Source organism: Zingiber officinale, chromosome 3B (assembly GCF_018446385.1).
Source record: "Zingiber officinale cultivar Zhangliang chromosome 3B, Zo_v1.1, whole genome shotgun sequence".
NCBI classification, from domain to species: Eukaryota; Viridiplantae; Streptophyta; class Magnoliopsida; order Zingiberales; family Zingiberaceae; genus Zingiber; species Zingiber officinale.
Genome location: NC_055991.1, coordinates 96,453,763 through 96,474,191, shown reverse-complemented (window position 1 = coordinate 96,474,191; position 20,429 = coordinate 96,453,763).

Here is a 20,429-nt window from a genome sequence, read left to right as displayed (position 1 = left end):
AAAATCAATTTTCATAAAATACAACATCACGTGATTCAATATGACATTAACAAAAATGGAATTATTATGTTCAATAATAATGAACCTATACGCTTTGCTTTGCTCAGTATAGCTCATGAAGATGCATTCAATGCCCTTCTCTCCTAACTTCTTCACTTTTGGTTCAAGTAGTTTAACAATAGCTTGACATCCCCAAACTCATACGTAAGATAAATTAGGCTTGCATTTCTTCCATAATTCATATGAGATGTCTTTATTTCCTTAAGAAAGAATACGATTTAGAATGTGGCATGCATTTATTATCACTTCACCCCAATAATCCTTACTTAGTTGTGAATAAGTCAACATAGTATTCACCATTTTAATAAGAGTTCTATTTTCCCTTTTTGTCATTCTATTTTGTCTGCACAATATTTAGGATAGTGATATTCATCTCCTCTATCACTTCTAATACATTTAATCTTAGAATTACATAAATTTTCTACTTCGACCTTATAAATTTTAAGTTTATCGAGCACTTTATCCTTAGTCCTCATTAAATAAATATAACATTTAAAAAAAAATTCATCTATGAAGGTAACAAAATAACATTTTCCTCCCCTAATAGGTATAGCATGTAAATCACATACATTTATACTAGGAAATGGAGTTTTAGTTATTTTATTTTGCATGCATACTTTGCATTTTTCTAGCATATCATCCTTATATTTTGGTATTAAATCCAGATTACTTATGTCATAAATTTGTCTAGAATTAACATATCTTAGACGAAAATGTCACAAATTGAATGAGTCAACTATATAAGTAGAAACAATAGTTTTATTTATATTCATCTTGAACATTCCATCATACACAAATCCTTTGCCAACAAATACACCTCCTTTAAGCATGATTACGAAATTAGATTTAATGATAATTTTGAAGTCGCACTTGCTAAGTATGTTTCTAGAAACAAGGTTCCTGCTAACTTCAAGAATATGATACACATTAGTTAATGTAAGTGTCTTTCCTAAAGTGAACTCCAATTTGACAGTACCAATACCTTTGACAATTGTCGTAGAGTGGTTCCCCATGTAGATAATTATCTCTTTTTCTACTGGTGAATAGGTAGAGAATTGGTTTCGATTGATACAAATGTGCTTTGTATCACCAATATCAATCCACCAATCACCAAACATGTCTCTACGATCATAGCCACATACACAGACTTCCCATCTTGATTTTGTTTCTTTAGGATACGACATTCTCTTTTGTAGTGCCCTGGTTTACCACAATGATGGTAGTTACCTTTTCTCTTTTCATTCCTAGAGTTCTATTATTTGTCATCAACTTTTCTCTTTTTATGTTTAGAGGAGCTACCATTATTATTGTTCCTCGGATTTTTGACTTCCTCCGCCATAAGCACCTAAGAGGATTGCTCCTTCGAAATGTTAGCACAAAAATTTTTCTCAATACAAAGATGGCTAGCTAATTCTTCTAAAGACAAGTCCTCATTTTTATGCTTGAGATTATTTGCATAATCTTTCCATGAATTAAGAAGTTTGTCAATAATCGAAGACACAACAATAGATTCATCCATACACATTCCATGTTGTGCAAATTGATTATAAAAGTGTATGACTTCATGGAATTGCTCAATAATTTTTTCTAGTGACGACCATGCGATATTGGAAAATTTTGGAAACTAGAAATTTCTTACTTGTAGCATCTTTAGATTGATACTTAACTTCAAGTGAGTCTCATATTTTCTTTGTTGTTTCCTTGTTGTATTATTGGTCAAACAAAGCATCAGGCATTGCATTGCAAATATGCCCCTTGCACATATAATTGTCTTGATCTCATTGTTGTCTTTCCTTTGTTTGTGCCACAATTTCATTTTCTTTTTCTATTGATTTTGATGTGGTAAGAACATATACCACATTTAGCGAAGTGAGTAGGAATTGCAATTTTTTTTCCAATGTCAAAATATTTCTCCATCAAACCTTTCCAACTTGACAAAATCCACAACAAAGTTATGAAGAGAATTTCCTTAAGAAGTCAAATAATTTATTAAGGTTGTTGGTGGGAAATCTTGGTCGAATCTGCTTCTATTAGGGAACTATTAGTGTTGTTGTCTTTTGTTGTAGATTTTGCTTCTTCAATTATGCTCTTATCTGGGAATTGCCACTGTCGAGGAACTCCATAAATCCTTCGATAAATTAGAGAAAGAATTCAAGGTGTGTACACTCACTTTCCTTAAAAAACCATTTTTCTCTCATTACGGTGATACACTTGGACTAAGCCAGTGTTCCTCCAAGATATAATAAAATTCTTAATAAAGTTGTTTCCAAAGTGCACATTTGAAAACAACCCCGAATACCTTGAATTTATTCAAGCTCGACAATTAAATATTTGTATTTTGTTACTCTAGAATAACAATATACAAACAAGACTTTAAAAGTAAGTAATTTTGAGAGGAATTTTTTTTTTTTATGAAGATGAGAGGGTGTTTGTGTAGAATGGAGTTTTATAGTGTTCAAATCATTCTCTATGATAAGACATGTCTTTTGGATCACAGCCTTTTGTTCAAACATCAAAAGACACCAATACATGAAGGAATACAATTGAACAAACACAATTATTCTGGTTACTTATTCCTTCATATATTTCCATTTTATGGAAATCACCAACAAATTATGCTTGAAGGGGTTTGTCTAAAGCTAATTGAATGTGTCCATGGGAAGAAGAAAAGAAAAAAAAAAATCAATGTATCTATCCTAACGCACCACCTACTTCCATGATGTTGAATTAGGATAAACCCTTTATAATCTATGACAAATCATGTAAGCCTCGAGAGAGTTCAAACCCCTTTCACAAATGAATTCTGAAGTTGGTTCTATAGATCGGAGATTAGAGTTCACTATGAATCCAATTGTATGTTTATATGCTTTGACTATGGATTAGAGCTCACCCTTTGGTCTATCCCAAAGAGGTTAATATCTAACTTGAATCTACAAACATAGATGGATAGAGAAAGTGAACTAGATCCAATCAAGAATCATACGCATCATAATAGAAAGAGGAACAATGCATATATTTCGTCAAACAAATATCAAGTTACTCACTAATCCTAAAATCAAGGAGACTACTCTACAGATATGGAGTTACAATGCAAAAACATTGATAACTATCATTCTACAACTAGAAATAAGAGTGAAGTATGGAAGGAACTCGATTTTAGACAATCTCGATGTCTCTAGAAGAACTCCACGTGCTGCTTGGTGGTGGAATATCTTGGTTCCCTTGATCTCATTGAAGATTGCTCTCTCTATTAGGGTTTCTATCACAAACCCTTGGATGTTCTTTAGTTGGTGCCCCTTGTCCTTTTTATAGCCTTCAAATATTGTTAGGACTCCAACGGATTCCATAAACTTTCAAGGAAATGGTCACACATGCCACGATCATGTTGGAGAACACGGTCAAACCGTGTGGCTCTCTAGAGTGAATTTGTCCATCCTGCAATGTCGAACATGACCATGTAAAGTGACACGACCAAACTATGTTCAGTGTTAGACGTCCTGTTTGTGCTCCAATGGGCGCTTTTTCTCCAAAGATGGTACACGACCTTGGCAAGATCCATGAGTAGGCAGTGTATGATGCTAAAATAATGCTTTTTGTCTCTAAATGTGTCTAAATACTGAGATCTTCACATATTGTTAACATAAAATGTAGAAGAGTAGTCTCTTGAGCTAAAAAGATGAAGATGAATGAGAATGCTAGAGGTAAATGCAAATATACTCATGTAATGTAGAAAATATATGAAAAATAAGATAAAAAATATATGTATGAATCACATCATCATACATCAACTTGCTAAAGCATGCTAGAACTAAATCAAGAATCAAAACATATCATATCTACCCTCGGGGCTACGATACAATGGTAAGCGTTGGGACGGACTCCCAAAGCAACAAGGGTTCAAATCTCACCTAGAGCACATTACACCCAAGAAGTTCAAATCACTTTTGACATTGGTTGTCCTCCATGACCCATCTACTCTTCCTGTTTACCCTATGGTCAGTGAGAAACTTTTGTGAGGCCAGATCAATCACCTACACTATTAGTCAGATCATAGGAGTTGGATACCTAGATTATATATAAAAAAAAGAATAAAACATATCATGGAATAAAAGAGGAATCACAAACTTATCAACTTAACATCGAGTTACACTCTAATCCTACAATAAAGAAAACTACTCCATTAGGTTAGAGATAGATTTCATTGACGTCATAACTCCTTTGATGTCTTTGATTCAACCTCCTCCTTGATCCCTTGTCACGTGATCAGAATCATCTGATCACTAAATGTCTCTAAACTGTTGCCCCTTTCCTCCTTTTATAGTTTCAAAATTTTGATAGAGTTTCTTAAAAACTAGGAAAAATCCTTTCATAATTTTATAATATAAAGGGGTGGCTAATAGAATTTCCTAAAAAAAAGGAGGCTAATAGAATTTCTAAAAATAAGGGGAGGCTAACAATTTTTTCTAAGAATAAGGGTAGACATCGTTTTGAAGCTCCATGGTCGTGGAACACACTATGGGCAGACTATGGTGAGTTCTAGCTTAATTCTTCATTGTGAATAGTAAAATTCACGATCGTGTATCTTGTTGCTTCCTCTCATAAAAAATCCAAGATGGACTACGACCGTGGAAGGCGCCATGGCCTAGTTGTGGTTCTTCTTGCTGCTTTGAGTGATGCTCCAATGACCAATCTAACTCCCTGGATGATCTATGGTTGTGGATGTTGTAATGTTGTTTCTTCAGACTTTACATCTCCAAGTATGTTCCAATGCCAAAATCTCCACTTTGTGTCAATATAAAGTACAAACAATAGTCCTGTATTGTAGTAAATATATGCTAAATAAGACTAAAAACATATACATGATTCACACACATCAAAATCCTCAAACTTAAACTTTTACTTGTCCTCAAGAAAACCATACAATTAAAACTAATATGTGTAAATGAGACTCATTATACGTAGCAAATTCATCTAATTCTATCATGCAATATTAATAATGAGTATAGACATACAAATATTTCATTATGGCCTAACCTAAAAGTTCTTTGTGTGCAGTGCATTGTACATTGACTCTAAAGCATAAGATATCAATCTAAGCTATATCTCCATTCCACTATGTTCTCAAAATTTCTAGCGCAAGAGGCACATTACTTGCAACATGCAAGGTTTGCCCCCCTTAATGCTTTGTAGTTTTCACACTTGGTCTCAAAGGAACACTTGATTTCCCACTGAATCTCAAAGGGGTATCTAATCGATATTTCTCTAGTAATCGTTGGTCTTAAAGGGGTACCTGATTGCTTTTACTCATTATCAAACATAATTTTTTTCTTCGCATTTTCTTTCAAAACACATTATTTTTTTTATAAGTTCCTCGATTCGTGTAACGCCCGAAAATTTTCAAAACTGTTTTAGAAATATAGTATGATTTTTCTGGAATTTTTAGATATTTTTCCGGAATTTTCCGAGTAGCGGAAGTAGCAAAAATAAATATAAACGAAAACGGCCTAAGCGGGAATCGAACCCGAGACCTATGGTTTAAGGGATAATGTTAGTAACCAGTTGAACCCAGTAGGGCCATGCTGAAAGAGAAGGGAAACACTTATATTTATATTTGAGTTGAGCCTAGTATCCACTTAATATAAATTAAATAACTTAAGTTGGGTTGGTTTAAGTTTTGGGGTTCGGCACCTCCTCACCTCACGCCACTTTTCTCTTCCAAAACCTCACCGCCGCCTCTCCCTCCTTCTCCTCTTCTTCACGCACGGCACACCAAGGAAAGGGTCCATAGGTTCATCTTCCGGCGACGACTCCAACACAAAAGAGGTTCTTCTCCACCGGAACGCGAAGACGTGATCGGATCGTCGAGAGGATCATCTCCACCGGAACTCTAGCGAATAGAATCGTAAGAAATTACGATCAAGAGGTAAGAAACCCCTCACCTGCGGTATAATAGCTCCGTTTGGTTTCCTACGCATTAGTTTTAGCTATATGCAGGTTTTTCCGGTACATAGGGTATGTTTAAACCCTCCTCGAGGATTTAGGGATCTAGTTGAACACCTCTAGACGGGCCGGGCACGTTGTTCTCCTTTAGTTGGAGATTCTAGACGTTGTCGGGTGCCTAGAGGTGATCTCCCTATTAGAGGAGAGAGTTGGAGCACACCAAGTGTTCGGTAAAATGTTAGTGTAGCTAAATACCACCTCAGTTATGTTTAATAGCTCAGTTAAATGCATTAGAGGCATTTAAACCAGCACATTAGTTTAGTTCAGTTTTATGGGACTACGGTCCAATGGGTGGGCTCCCACAGTCGCCTCTAGGTTCAGATAACCTAGAAACAACATGTTATATCAGTTAGCTATAGATATCAGTATTTTATTTTCAGTGGCACTGTACTGGATCAGATATCCATTGGGTTGGACTCCCACAGTCGTCCCTAGGTTCAGATAACCTAGTAAGGTTCAGATAACCCAGTCAGTCGCTAGGTTCAGATAACCTAGTAGACCCTACTAAATTCGGGACTTGCAAACTCGGGTCTAGTTAGGGATGCGCGCACAGCAAGTACAGTTGCCGGGCCCCAAACAGCATGTTTAGTATTTTCATCTATTATATGTATAGTTTTCAAATTTGAAACCAGTGATGAGAACACTAGTTTAGCTTTCAGTTCAGTTCAGGTTCAGTTTATATGATTTGAGTTCATGTACAGAGTTAGATATATGCATGACTAGTTCAGTTTTATGCTCAGTTTATAAGTATGTCATGTTCAGTTTAAAGCATGTTCAGTTTTTATGTTATGCCATGTTTCAGTTCCAGTTTATGCTTTGTATGATACCATGCCATGCTTGCATATTCAGTATTTTTCAAACAGCATGATTTAAAATCATATTTGCATCGTTGCATGATTTTGTCAGGTAGATGGTTTCTTACTAAGCTTTAAGCTTACAGATACTATTTTCCTTATACTGCAGATACAGGTAAAAGGAAAATGGACTAGCAGTGGAGGCTGGAGGTCAATGCAGATGAGGATGTGTGTGGAAGGAACTGGAATAAAAGACCCTCTGGGGATTTAGCATTTACTTTAGCACTTTACAGTTTATTAGTTCAGTTTTCATGTCTTAGGCACTTTTGAACCTTAGCAAGTCTAAGCAATTAGAACTTTAGAAATTCATATCTTCATGCACTTCAAGTTGTTAAAATGCCATGAATCAGTAAACCTTGCTTTAGCTTAAGTTAGAATTGTTACTGCATGTTGCTAGAATGTTTATTATACATTAGATAGTTGTAGTGGGAGGTTTTGGCACGAACCAGTGCTGAAATCAGAGTTTCTGATTCGAAATCAGAAACCCCGATCGGTCCAGGTTCCTGGATCGGTCAGCCGACCGACCCAGGCACGAATAGAGAGTTGGCAAGGGTTATGGATCGGTCAGCCGACCGATCCAGAGGCGAACAGAAACATAGGAAGTGCACTGATCGGTCTACCGACCGATCAGGGTGCTCCTGGAACGGTCGGTAGACCGATCCAGCTGCGCCCAGCAAGCAGACGCACGGAGGCTCACTGATCGGTCAGTCCGACCGATCAGTGAGGTCCTGGATCGGTCGGCAGACCGATCCAGGTGCGTACAGAAGTGAAAGAAAAGGGGAAAGCTTGTGGATCGGTCTGCCGACCGATCCAGAGCCTTCTACCGTGCCAGAGTCAAGCTGGATCGATCACGGGATCGATCCGACAGCCCAATCGATCCATGGATCGATTGAGATGCCTGATTGTAGATAACAGGTCATTGGGGATGTATAGGATATCTCCCTTAGCATGTGTACGACTCCTAGGTACACCCAGAGCATTAAGTTTTGATCAGTTTAGCAAAAATTTAAATTAGCTCAGTTTTCCGCACAGTCAGTACAGCAGTTACGTAACGATCGGCCTCACAGAGCAGTGTTCCATACTTCCTACACACACATCAGCATTGTACCTGCAGCTTCCAAGTAAGAATACCTCTATTCTCTTTATTGTTCTTGTTTTCTTATTACAGTTCATGTTTATATGCCTACTGTTTGTTAGTATGGGATAGTTGAAACATGATATCAGTAGTTAGATAACTGTGATAGTATTAGTTATACATATGTCCCCTATGTCATTAGAAATGGCACGAGGACGCCTAGCTAGAAGGACACCAGCTACTGAGCCCCAGCATGAGGCAGACAGTTCAGTGCCTCCCCCAGACCTTACAGCACTAGTGGCTCAGTTACAGCAGCAGCTAGCTGAATAGCAGCAGGAGATAGCCACCCTCAGGGCTAATCAGCAGCAGGAGCAAGTCCTCTCAGAAGCTAAAGGTCAAGGAGGCTCAGGCACTCAGAAACAACATGGCCATAGCTCTCATGGCTCTAACCGGAAAGGGAACTCCAGCAACAAGCGCAAACCAGGAGGTTAACCAAAAGGAGGACCAGCCAGCAAGCAGCCCAGATATCCAAAGTGTGCTACTTGTGGGAAATTCCATCTTGGGGTTTGTCGTAAGGGCACACGAGGATGCTTTGAATGTGGACAAGAAGGGCACATGGCCAAGCAGTGCCCGAACAAGACCGGTCTTCCTCAGCCACAGCAGATCTAGTATGCAGGCCAGCCAGCTCAGTTACATCAGATGCAGGCCGCTCTAGAAGGTCCACTTATCAGCCAGGGCAGATTAGAAGTCCCTCCAGCTATGGCGAATGCGAGGATCTACTCACTCACCAGAGAGGACGTAGCCAATGCCTCGACAGTTGTCACAGGTCAGATTAGCATTTTACAGTATAGCGCTACTGTCCTATTTGATACTAGGGCAACCCATTCATATATAGCCAGGATGTTTTCCGAAAAATTAGAAATACCCCCAGAAGTACTCAGTGGTCAGTTTTGACGACACTACCCTCAGGAGACATTATGGCATCTACGCACTGGCTCAGAGCAGTGCCAGTCATTATAGCAGACATGGAGCTTTTTGGTGATTTGATAGTGCTAGAAATGACTGACTACGATGTCATCTTTGGAATGGATTTTCTGATCAGATACGGCGCTTCTATAGAGTGCCGTAAACAGAAGGTCATATTCCAACCTGAAGCAGGAGTACAGTTTGAGTACACGGGGAAGCCAAAGAGGAAAGCCAGGAAGTTTCTCTCAGCATTGGAAGCACAGCAGCTATTGGATTCAGGATGCATGGGATTTTTAGCAAATGTAGTCAACACCAGCCAGGACAAGAACCAACAGCTATCAGAGGTTCGAGTCGTTTGTGACTACCCAGCAGTCTTCCCTGAAGAGCTACCAGGCTTAGCACCAGACAGGGAGATTGAATTTGAGATAGAGCTCATTCCCGGCACAAATCCAATTTCCAAGGCACCATACCGCATGGCTCCAGCAGAACTGAAGGAACTTCAGGAGCAATTACAGGAGCTTCTTGACAAGGGTTTCATACGCCCTAGTCACTCACCATGGGGAGCACCTGTGTTGTTCGTGAAGAAGAAGGATGGAAGCATGCGCCTATGCATAGACTACCGTGCCTTGAACCAGGTCACAATTAAAAACAGGTACCCTCTCCCCATGATAGATGACCTGTTTGACCAGCTAAAGGGAGCCACAGTGTTCTCTAAAATTGACCTCAGATCAGGATATCACCAGGTTAGAGTCAAGGAAGGTGATATACCTAAAACAGCTTTCAGGACCAGATACGGACATTATGAGTTCGTAGTCATGCCTTTCGGCGTGACAAATGCTCCAGCTACTTTCATGGACCTCATGAACAGAGTATTCAGAGAATACTTAGACAAGTTTGTCATCGTGTTTATCGATGACATTCTTATCTATTCAGGCACTCAAGAGGACCATGCAGAGCATCTGAAGACAGTTTTGCAGATCCTTCAGCAGAACCAGCTGTACGCCAAATTCACGAAATGTGAATTCTGGCTAGACCAGGTAGCCTTTCTCGGTCACATTATCTCCAAAGATGGTGTTATGGTAGATCCCAGCAAAATAGATGCAGTAAGTAACTGGAAGAGACCCAGGAACGCCAGTGAAATCAGAAGTTTTCTGGGATTAGCAGGCTACTACAGGAAATTCGTAGAGGACTTCTCCAGGATAGCCTCCCCACTGACAGCTCTCACCAGGAAGAACAAGAAATTTCAGTGGACAGAGGACTTCAGTGAACTAAAACAGAGATTGACCAGTGCTCCTATTTTAGCTATACCAGAAAACACAAACAACTTCGACATCTACAGTGACGCCTCTAAATTGGGATTAGGAGCAGTACTGATGCAGCAGGGCAAGGTGATCGCCTATGCCTCCAGACAACTCAAGGATTATGAGAGGAACTATCCTACTCACGACCTTGAGCTTGCAGCAGTAGTGTTCGCTCTCAAGATTTGGAGACATTATTTGTACGGAGCTCAGTGCAGAGTGTATACAGATCATCAAAGTCTGAAGTATTTCTTTACTCAGAAAGATCTGAATATGCGACAGCGCAGATGGTTAGAGCGGGTCAAGGATTATGATATAGATATCCTCTACCATCCAGGGAAAGCTAATAAGGTAGCAGACGCACTCAGCAGGAAGTCCAGTGCTACCTTATTATCTCTTACAGCCATGTCACCGCCCCTACAGAAGGAGATCGTAGATTTCGGTCTTGAACTCATCGTTGGATAGCTCTCTACTATGACCTTAGAGTCCACCTTGCTTGGTGATATTCAGTCAGCTCAGGAGCAGGACCCTGAAATTCAGAAAATCAAGCAAGGGCTAGCAGAATCAGGAAGTGGAGAATTCAGAGTGTCCGATAGCGAGGTGTTGTATTTTGGTGACAGACTCTGTGTTCCAGATCAGGAGGAGCTACGGAGACAGATTTTAGATGAGGCTCACAGGACTCCTTATGCGATGCATCCAGGTTCCACCAAAATGTATCAAGACCTGAAAAACCATTTTTGGTGGCCCGGGATGAAGCGAGACATCGCCAGATATGTTAGCATCTGCCTCACCTGTCAGAGGGTCAAGGCAGAACATCAGCGACCAGGAGGAGTTCTGCAGCCTATACAGATCCCAGAATGGAAGTGAGAGGATATCTCTATGGACTTCATAGTGGGACTACCCAGAACCACGAATGGTTTTGATGCCATCTGGGTAATAGTCGACAGGTTGACTAAATCAGCCCACTTCTTAGCTATTAGAATATCCTACTCCATGGAGCATCTAGCTCAGTTGTATCTCAAGGAGATTGTCAGGCTGTATGGAGTCCCACGGACCATTATATCAGACAGAGACAGCAGATTTACATCACACTTCTGGAAGTGTGTGCAGTCAGCTATGGGCACCCAGTTAAAATTCAGCACAGCCTTCCATCCTCAGACAGATGGTCAGACGGAGCGAGTAAACCAGGTACTCGAAGATATGCTCCGAGCTTGTGCCCTAGATTTCAAGGGGAATTGGTGCAAATATCTGAGTCTAGCAGAATTTACATACAACAACAGTTATCATGCCACTATCGGCATGGCTCCTTATGAGGCACTCTATGGGCGGAGGTGCAGATCACCAATCTGCTGGTATGAGAGTGGTGAACATAAGGAACTAGAGCTTCAGACAGATCTAGTAGCAGATACCACAGCAGCCATACAGCAGATTCGCCAGAGGATAGAGACAGCACAGAGCCGTCAGAAGAGCTATGCCGATACACGACGCAGACCCCTAGAGTTTTCAGTTGGGGATACTGTTTTCCTCAGAGTAGCTCCCATGAAGGGAGTCATGCGTTTTGGGAAGAAAGGCAAGCTAGCTCCCAGATATGTGGGACCCTACCTTATCACGAAGAGAGTGGGCAAGGTAGCATATGAGCTAGAGCTACCTCAGGGGATGTCAGCTGTCCACAACGTATTTCATGTCTCCATGCTGAAGAAGCATTGAGCCCCAGTTGGTACAGGTTCGTGATGATCTCAGCTATGACAGTCGGCCTATTCAGATAATAGGCCGAGCAGTAAAGAAATTACGGAACAAGGAGGTACCATTAGTCAAAGTCAGCTGGCAAAATCACACAGCAACAGAGGCGACTTGGGAGACAGAGGCCAGCATGAGACAGAAGTATCCAGAATTGTTCTAAGTTCGAGGACGAACTTTTTATAAGGTATGGGGGATTGTAACGCACGAAAATTTTCAAAACTGTTTTAGAAATATAGTATGATTTTTCTAGAATTTTTAGATATTTTTTCGGAATTTTCCGAGTAGCGGAAGTAGCAAAAATAAATATAAACGAAAACGGCCTAAGTGGGAATCGAACCCGAGACCTATGGTTTAAGGGATAATGTTAGTAACCAGTTGAACCCAGCAGGGCCGTGCTGAAAGAGAAGGGAAACACTTATATTTATATTTGAGTTGGGCCTAGTATCCACTTAATATAAATTAAATAACTTAAGTTGGGTTGGTTTAAGTTTTGGGGTTCGGCACCTCCTCACCTCACGCCACTTTTCTCTTCCAAAACCTCACCGCCGCCTCTCCCTCCTTCTCCTCTTCCTCACGCATGACACACCAAGGTAAGGGTCCATAGGTTCATCTTCCGGCAACGACTCCAACACGAAAGAAGTTCTTCTCCACCGGAACGCGAAGACGTGATCGGATCGTCGAGAGGATCATCTCCACCGGAACTCTAGCAAATAGAATCGTAAGAAATTACGATCAAGAGGTAAGAAACCCCTCACCTGCGGTATAATAGCTCCGTTTGGTTTCCTACGCATTAGTTTTAGCTATATGCAGGTTTTTCCGGCACATAGGGTATGTTTAAACCCTCCTCGAGGATTTAGGGATCTAGTTGAACACCTCTAGACGGGCCGGACACGTTGTTCTCCTTTAGTTGGAGATTCTAGACGTTGTCGGGTGCCTAGAGGTGATCTCCCTATTAGAGGAGAGAGTTGGAGCACACCAAGTGTTCGGTAAAATGTTAGTGTAGCTAAATACCACCTCAGTTATGTTTAATAGCTCAGTTAAATGCATTAGAGGCATTTAAACCAGCACATTAGTTTAGTTCAGTTTTATGGGACTACGGTCCAATGGGTGGGCTCCCACAGTCGCCTCTAGGTTCAGATAACCTAGAAACAACATGTTATATCAGTTAGCTATAGATATCAGTATTTTATTTTCAGTGGCACTGTACTGGATCAGATATCCATTGGGTTGGACTCCCACAGTCGTCCCTAGGTTCAGATAACCTAGTAAGGTTCAGATAACCCAGTCAGTCGCTAGGTCAGATAACCTAGTAGACCCTACTAAATTTGGGACTTGCAAACCCGGGTCTAGTTAGGGATGCGCGCACAGCAAGTACAATTGCCAGGCCCCAAACAGCATGTTTAGTATTTTCATCTATTATATGTATAGTTTTCAAATTTGAAACCAGTGATGAGAACACTAGTTTAGCTTTCAGTTCAGTTCAGGTTCAGTTTATATGATTTGAGTTCATGTACAGAGTTAGATATATGCATGACTAGTTCAGTTTTATGCTCAGTTTATAAGTATGCCATGTTCAGTTTAAAGCATGTTCAGTTTTTATGTTATGCCATGCTTTGTATGATACCATGCCATGCCATGCTTGCATATTCAGTATATTTTTCAAACAGCATGATTTAAAATCATATTTGCATCGTATGCATAATTTTGTGAGGTAGATGGTTTCTTACTAAGCTTTAAGCTTACAGATACTATTTTCCTTATACTGCAGATACAGGTAAAAGGAAAATGGACTAGCAGTGGAGGCTGGGGGTCAATGCAGATGAGGATGTGTGTGGAAGGAACTGGAATAAAAGACCCTCTGGGGATTTAGCATTTACTTTAGCACTTTACAGTTTATTAGTTCAGTTTTCATGTCTTAGGTACTTTTGAACCTTAGCAAGTCTAAGCAATTAGAACTTTAGAAATTCATATCTTCATGCACTTCAAGTTGTTAAAATGTCATGAATCAGTAAACCTTGCTTTAGCTTAAGTTAGAATTGTTACTGCATGTTGCTAGAATGTTTATTATACATTAGATAGTTGTAGTGGGAGGTTTTGGCACGAACCGGTCGAAATCGAGTTTCGATTCGAATCAAAAACCACGATCGGTCACCGACCGATCAGAATGAGTTGGTGTCACGGATCGGCCACCGACCCACCAACAGAGTTGGCAGGGTTATGGATCGGTCACCGACCGATCCGCAGGCTAACGAAACATAGAGTCACCGATCGGTCTCACCGACCGATCAGGTGCTCTCGAACGGTGATCGATCCACCGCGCCAGCAAGACGGAGGCTCACCGATCGGTCATCCGACCGATCTTGAGGTCCGGATCGGGCACCGATCCAGCGCATGTGAAAGAAAAGGGGAAAGCTTGTGGATCGGTCTGCCGACCGATCCAGAGCCTTCTACCGTGCCAGTGTCAAGCTGGATCGATCACGGGATCGATCCGACAGCCCAATCGATCCATGGATCGATTGAGATGCCTGATTGTAGATAACAGGTCATTGGGGATGTATAGGATATCTCCCTTAGCATGTGTACGACTCCTAGGTACACCCAGAGCATTAAGTTTTGATCAATTTAGCAAAAAATTTAAATTAGCTCAGTTTTCCGCACAGTCAGTACAGCAGTTACGTAACGATTCGCCTTACAGCCTAGTCAGTAGGAGGCGGGTCGTTACAATTCGAATGTTTCTTCAATAACCAAAATGTAGTGGGAGTCCCCAAGAAAATAAGATACTAGTCCAATGTAGTGAATATTAACTCTTCTCTGATACTTCAACCCTTGAAGTCAAGTTTATGTGAATGTGAAAAAAGATCCTTATCAAGAAGTCTAACAACAAAGGTCTCCTACACAACAACACTCAAGTCGTATTAATATGATAGAAGAAAATAAATTGCTAAAGATTAGAGCACTTATTCAAACATTGATTTTTTTTCTCATTATAATGTCATGCCACAAACACAAATATAAAACATGATAAGGAGTGAAATAAAAACATGATAACTAATGAAATGTTATAACTAAAACTAATTTCATCCAAACTAAACTCCCCCAAACTTAAATATTTCATAGTCCTCAATGTAAAAAAGGAGTTAACAGTATATAAAAAAACATATTGAGGTGGATAGATATGACCTAGAGATAGATGTATGCTCTTTAGTGTGCAAAGGGGCCACGATCATGTACCCACCACCAATAGGTTGTGTTTGGTGTCGTTTTTTTGCAAAATTTCTAACTTTTCACTTTTTGATGAACCATGACAGTGGTTGCTATCATGGGCAATCCATGGTTCTTGTTGGTTCCTCTGAAAAATTAGGCATTGTACTCTTGAGTATTCTAGACATATTTAAAAAACATCAAATTGCAAAACAAAAGAAAATTAAAAATTAAAATGTAAAATAAACTTGTCTTGCTTCTCAAGAAGCGCATATTTTAGGTCATAAGCTTGACCTTTGTCATTCTTAATATGGAGTGCATGGTTTGGGGAAGTTCTGCTTTTCTCCTCTCTAAATAGGCTCATTAAGAGAGTATCTCTTAAACCTTACTAATTCAGGAACAAGACACTTCTTAATTTTTCTGTCACTAGCACTTGGAACAAATTTCAGGAATCAAAAGAAAAATTCTAAAGATAGGGTTTTGAAGCCTCACTTTGGTGACATTTACACACGTAGACTTGCGAAGTCTTGACAATGATGGACATGCTGCAAAGATCATCGGAGAAATCCTTGGTTGAAATCTTAGTTGGGTGTGTTCATCTAACCAAGAGAAGGTGAACCTTAGTGTCCCTTCGGAAGGTTAGGAATGGGAGGAAATGATGCAAGGGAACCAGATCTAGTATTTTCAAAGCTTACCAAAGGAAGATGGTGACCGAAAAATTCAAGGAGAGGAGCAGGTGATAGTTTTAGGTGCTGAGGGTTTACGAATGAGGAGTCAATTGCTAGGGTTTGACACTTAAAAAGTTTAGCTATTAGCCAACTAATATAACTCAACAATCGACTGATCAACAAGAGTCAAATCCCGCAGTCAAGCCCAAAACCTTCTATGCTCGGGTACAATAACACCAATCAATTGTTCAACTAGAGGAATCGATTAAAACATCTTGATACACTTGCTACCCAATGGAACTTGATTGCCTAGTCGAGTTCCAAGCCTTCTATGATAACCCTAAAATTTCCTTCTACCCAATGGGACTTGACTGCCCAATCGAGTCCTAAACCTTCTATATTGTGGTACACGACCATCTATCGATTGCATGTATATCACAATTGACTCATAAACCCTAATAGACTCACTGTCCCGTGGAACCCAACTGCCCAGTCAAGTTTGAAATCTTCTATACGATGAATTATGTGAAACCGTCGACTGTTATATATGATAATTAGTGAGTGACTTTCAATTTTGTGTCATATCATGTGTTTGTCACAAGTATACGCATGGGATGAGTTTGTCATCTATCATGACATGGTTATTGATTTGTTTGGGTAGTTTGTGTGATTTTCTTTCGTGACAATTTTCAATCATGATCTTTGAACCAAATACATATGAATTATGTATTGGTCTTCCCCATAATTAATCAAATTAATGATTCATGAAAGTTTTTCAATTTCTTATCCAAAGTAATGCATCATAACAAACATTATGTGCCAGGAGATTATTCCTAACATCTCATAGTCATCTAAGTGTCTCAATACACAACCAAGGTATTCCTTATATTTTGTGAGATGTAGTAAAATGTTAAATCTAGTTGTCTATAGGATTTTAACGTTGCTTTCGTATTAATCTTGAAGAAATTATGGAGGCAAATTTATCCTACAATATACATTCCTAACTCCCATTGTAAATGACTAAATTCAACTTCTAGGAGTGTTTTGTGAAAATATCAGCTAGATTAGATTTTGACTAGTTGACTGTTAGGATGTATACTAAAAGCCTAAATTTTGTATGAACATTTATTTTAAATAATAATCACATTAGTCAAATATTTGCATTTATATTAAATGTAGTTGTCCATTTAATTTATATTGTAAATAACATGGTGTGTGGTGTCACATAGAAGATCATGTTATCAGTTCCTTATAAATTATAAATAGTAGCTCACAACCAAGATGGATTGAGACAAACTATTGGAATAGTTGTAGTGTAATTTAGTATTAATTTATCTTGACTATAAAATTACACTAGTACACTATGAGTGTATTGAGCAGGATCATTTGAGGTTATTCTTTTATACTGACTGCATAAAAGAACAGGACCTCTGTTATTATGGAAGTGTGTGCTCTTAATCCCGATATAATAACAAGCACATATACTTAGTATTTATTTCTTTAATTTATCAATGAGTGAGATTTATTCAGTTGGATCAATAGGCCCGATAAGTTGAGAAATAATATTATTTATATGGTGTGTTGTTGATTATAGAAGGAAACTGTGTCCTAGTAATCTAGGTTGATGATGTCCCCTTGAGGAGCTCATAAGGATTGTCATGTAAACCCTGCAGGTGGACCTAGTCCGGCATGACAATGAAGTTGAGTGTTACTACTCTTGGAGCTAGATGTTAATTAAGTGAGTGTTAGTAACTCATTTGATTAATGGGCATTCGATATCTTAAACACAGGGAGATTAACACACTCATAATAAGAAGGAGCTCATAATGTAATATATGATTGGTGCGGTAGTTCAATAATAACTCTTTAGTGGTTTGAGTTATTATTGATGAACTTGAGTTGGTTGTTCGGGGCGAACACAGGAAGCTCAAGCTCATCGGAGACCAAAATCAATTCCTCCTCTCGGCCCCTGTTGTCGTCTCTATAAAGCCTTGTATTCACAAAGTCCACTTCTTATCCAAGTAATGGGTCGGACACATCCTTGCTTTGAGCAAGAGGGGCCAGCCAAGCATTGTTTGGAGTCCAAGAGGTGGTCGGCCCAAGCATATCTTGGTGTCCAAGATGTGGCCGACCACTAGTGGAAGAGAAGGAAGTTTTGTTTTTTAAACAAATTTTTTGTTAAAATCTTTCCTTATTTGTAGTTATCTACAATGGTTAAAAGAGAGATTTTATTCTTATTAAAATCTTTCCTTTTTTGTAGTTATCTACAATGGTTAAAAGAATGATTTTAATTTTATTTAAACTTTCCTTTTTAGCATCCACTAAAGGAATAAAAGGAAGATTTTATTTAAAATCTTTCCTTTTATAGCCATCTTCATGGTTTTAAAAGAGAGTTTTAAAATTTTAAAATCTTTCCTTTTATAGCTATCTACAAAGGATTAAAGAGAGATTTTAATTTTGTTAAAATCTTTCCTTATTTGTAGTTATCTAAAAGAGAGATTTTAATTTTTGATAAAACTTTCCTTTTATGTGACCATGATTTAAAAGAGAAGTTTTAATTCTAATCTTTCATGTTTTTAGATGTTTACATGATTTAAAAGAGAGAGATTAATTTTAAAACTTTCCTTTTGTTGCCATGTACAATAGGAAATTTAAAAGAGAGAGATTTTAATTGTCATTAAAATTTTCTTTTTTGCCATGACCAAGGATTATAAAAGAGATGTAGAGGGTGTCTTATGGTTAATTGAATTGATCTCTCTTAGCTCCTCTTTGTTCCTTGGTGTGGCCGACCATCCTCTTCTCCCTTCCCTCTTCTTTGTGGCCGGCGGCATTAAGGAGAGAACCTCATCCTTGGTGGTCGGTTGTATAGAGAAGAAAAAGAAGAGAAGGAGACATTGTATCCTAGCATCCCTTGGTGGTTGGTGGCCGGATTTTCTCTCTTTTCTTCCTTTCTCTTTTGCTTCCTAAGGGCCGGCGGCACATCAAGTTGGTATCTTCTTGTGGTCGGTTGCTTGGAGAGGAAGAAGAAGAGAAGGAAGTTTCCTATTTTGGCTTTCCTTGGTGGCTCAATTTTCTTGGAGGAGAAGAAATGGTTCGGGTGGATTTCGTCTTGGTAGATCGTTGCCCACACGACGTCCAAGAGGAGGAGAGGAATACAACAGAAGATCAAGAGGTTATTAGCTATAAAGAAAGGTATAACTAATTAATGGTTTCCACTTCGAATTAATTAGTTAGTTTTCCTTGCATGGATTCTGAAACACTAACACAAGAGGCTAGCGATTTTATGTTTTGATTTTATGCTATCGATTTTGTATTTCGATTTTGCGTTTCGATCTTATGTTTCTATTGTGGTCTCTGTAGTTAAACCTAGGTTTACTGTAAGAAGTTAAATATCCGATTTTTTTGAAAGACTTTATCTAGGAAGTGGTGGATGATCTCATACCCAAGAAGGTCTAGTGCCTCGCCATGTTTAACCTGGAAGTTGATATTTGAAATAGATATTTAATTAACTTTTGTAATATGGTTTAACTTATGAAGAACACATCGGTTAAACTTGGAGTAAAAATGTTAAGTATCATTTCCAATCAAAGTTTAACTTCTGAAGGACAATTTGGATTAATAATGTTAAGCATCGTTTGCAATCCAAATTTAACTTCAGTAGAGCACATGGGTAGCTAGGATAGTTCTATGTTTCTATAAATTTTTGTACAGGGGAACTAGAACGGTATTTCGAGTAGCAACCAATAAAATTGATGATCCAAAAACAAGGAAGTTATTATTTAAGTGAATTCAAGATTTGATTAGTCAACTAATGATGGCCTACTAGTCAACTAACTAAGCAGACGATTTAGCATAAAATCAAAACGAACAAAAAGGCTCTATTCAATTTTGTATGAAGTTGAATTGATTAGGCCAGTCAACCATTGTAGGTCAATCAATTGGGCTAGTTGACTGGTGAAGGGAAAAAAACTAGACTAGTCGACTAATGCCTAGCTAGAATGAGTCATTAAAGAAAAGCTGTAGGAAAATGGTTAGATTCTAACATGACTAAGTGAAATAGTCGACTAGAGGTGCTTCAGTAGTTGACTAATCAGTGTTATCTTGCACAAGCAGAAGCTTACAAAGGCTAATTTCGAGAGGCTTTCAAAGATAGGGATCTTGATCAATTCTAGGGTGAACAATGTTATGTTCTAAAGCCTTCCTCGAGCATAGAAAAGTAAGCAACTAGCAAGCAAAAGCAAAATTCATTCTTATAATTGGATTTGTTCATTTATACTTGTATTTGCTTTTATTTCTTATATCTTTGTGTATTGTTTGTAAGAACAAATTTGTAAGAGGTTTCTCTAACTCTACAGGGATTTCAAGGAGAAAGATAAAGGTTATTCCGAGAGTGACTTGCCTAGATCATAGGGTAGAAGTAGGGAGTTTCAAACCATGCAAAAATTTTGTATTATGTTTCGATTCTTATTTGGATTGTATTTTTATCTATTCCATTGTGTAACTAATCATTATAGACAAGAACGATGAAAAAAACTCAAAGGGTTATTCACTCCCTAGTCATTATCTT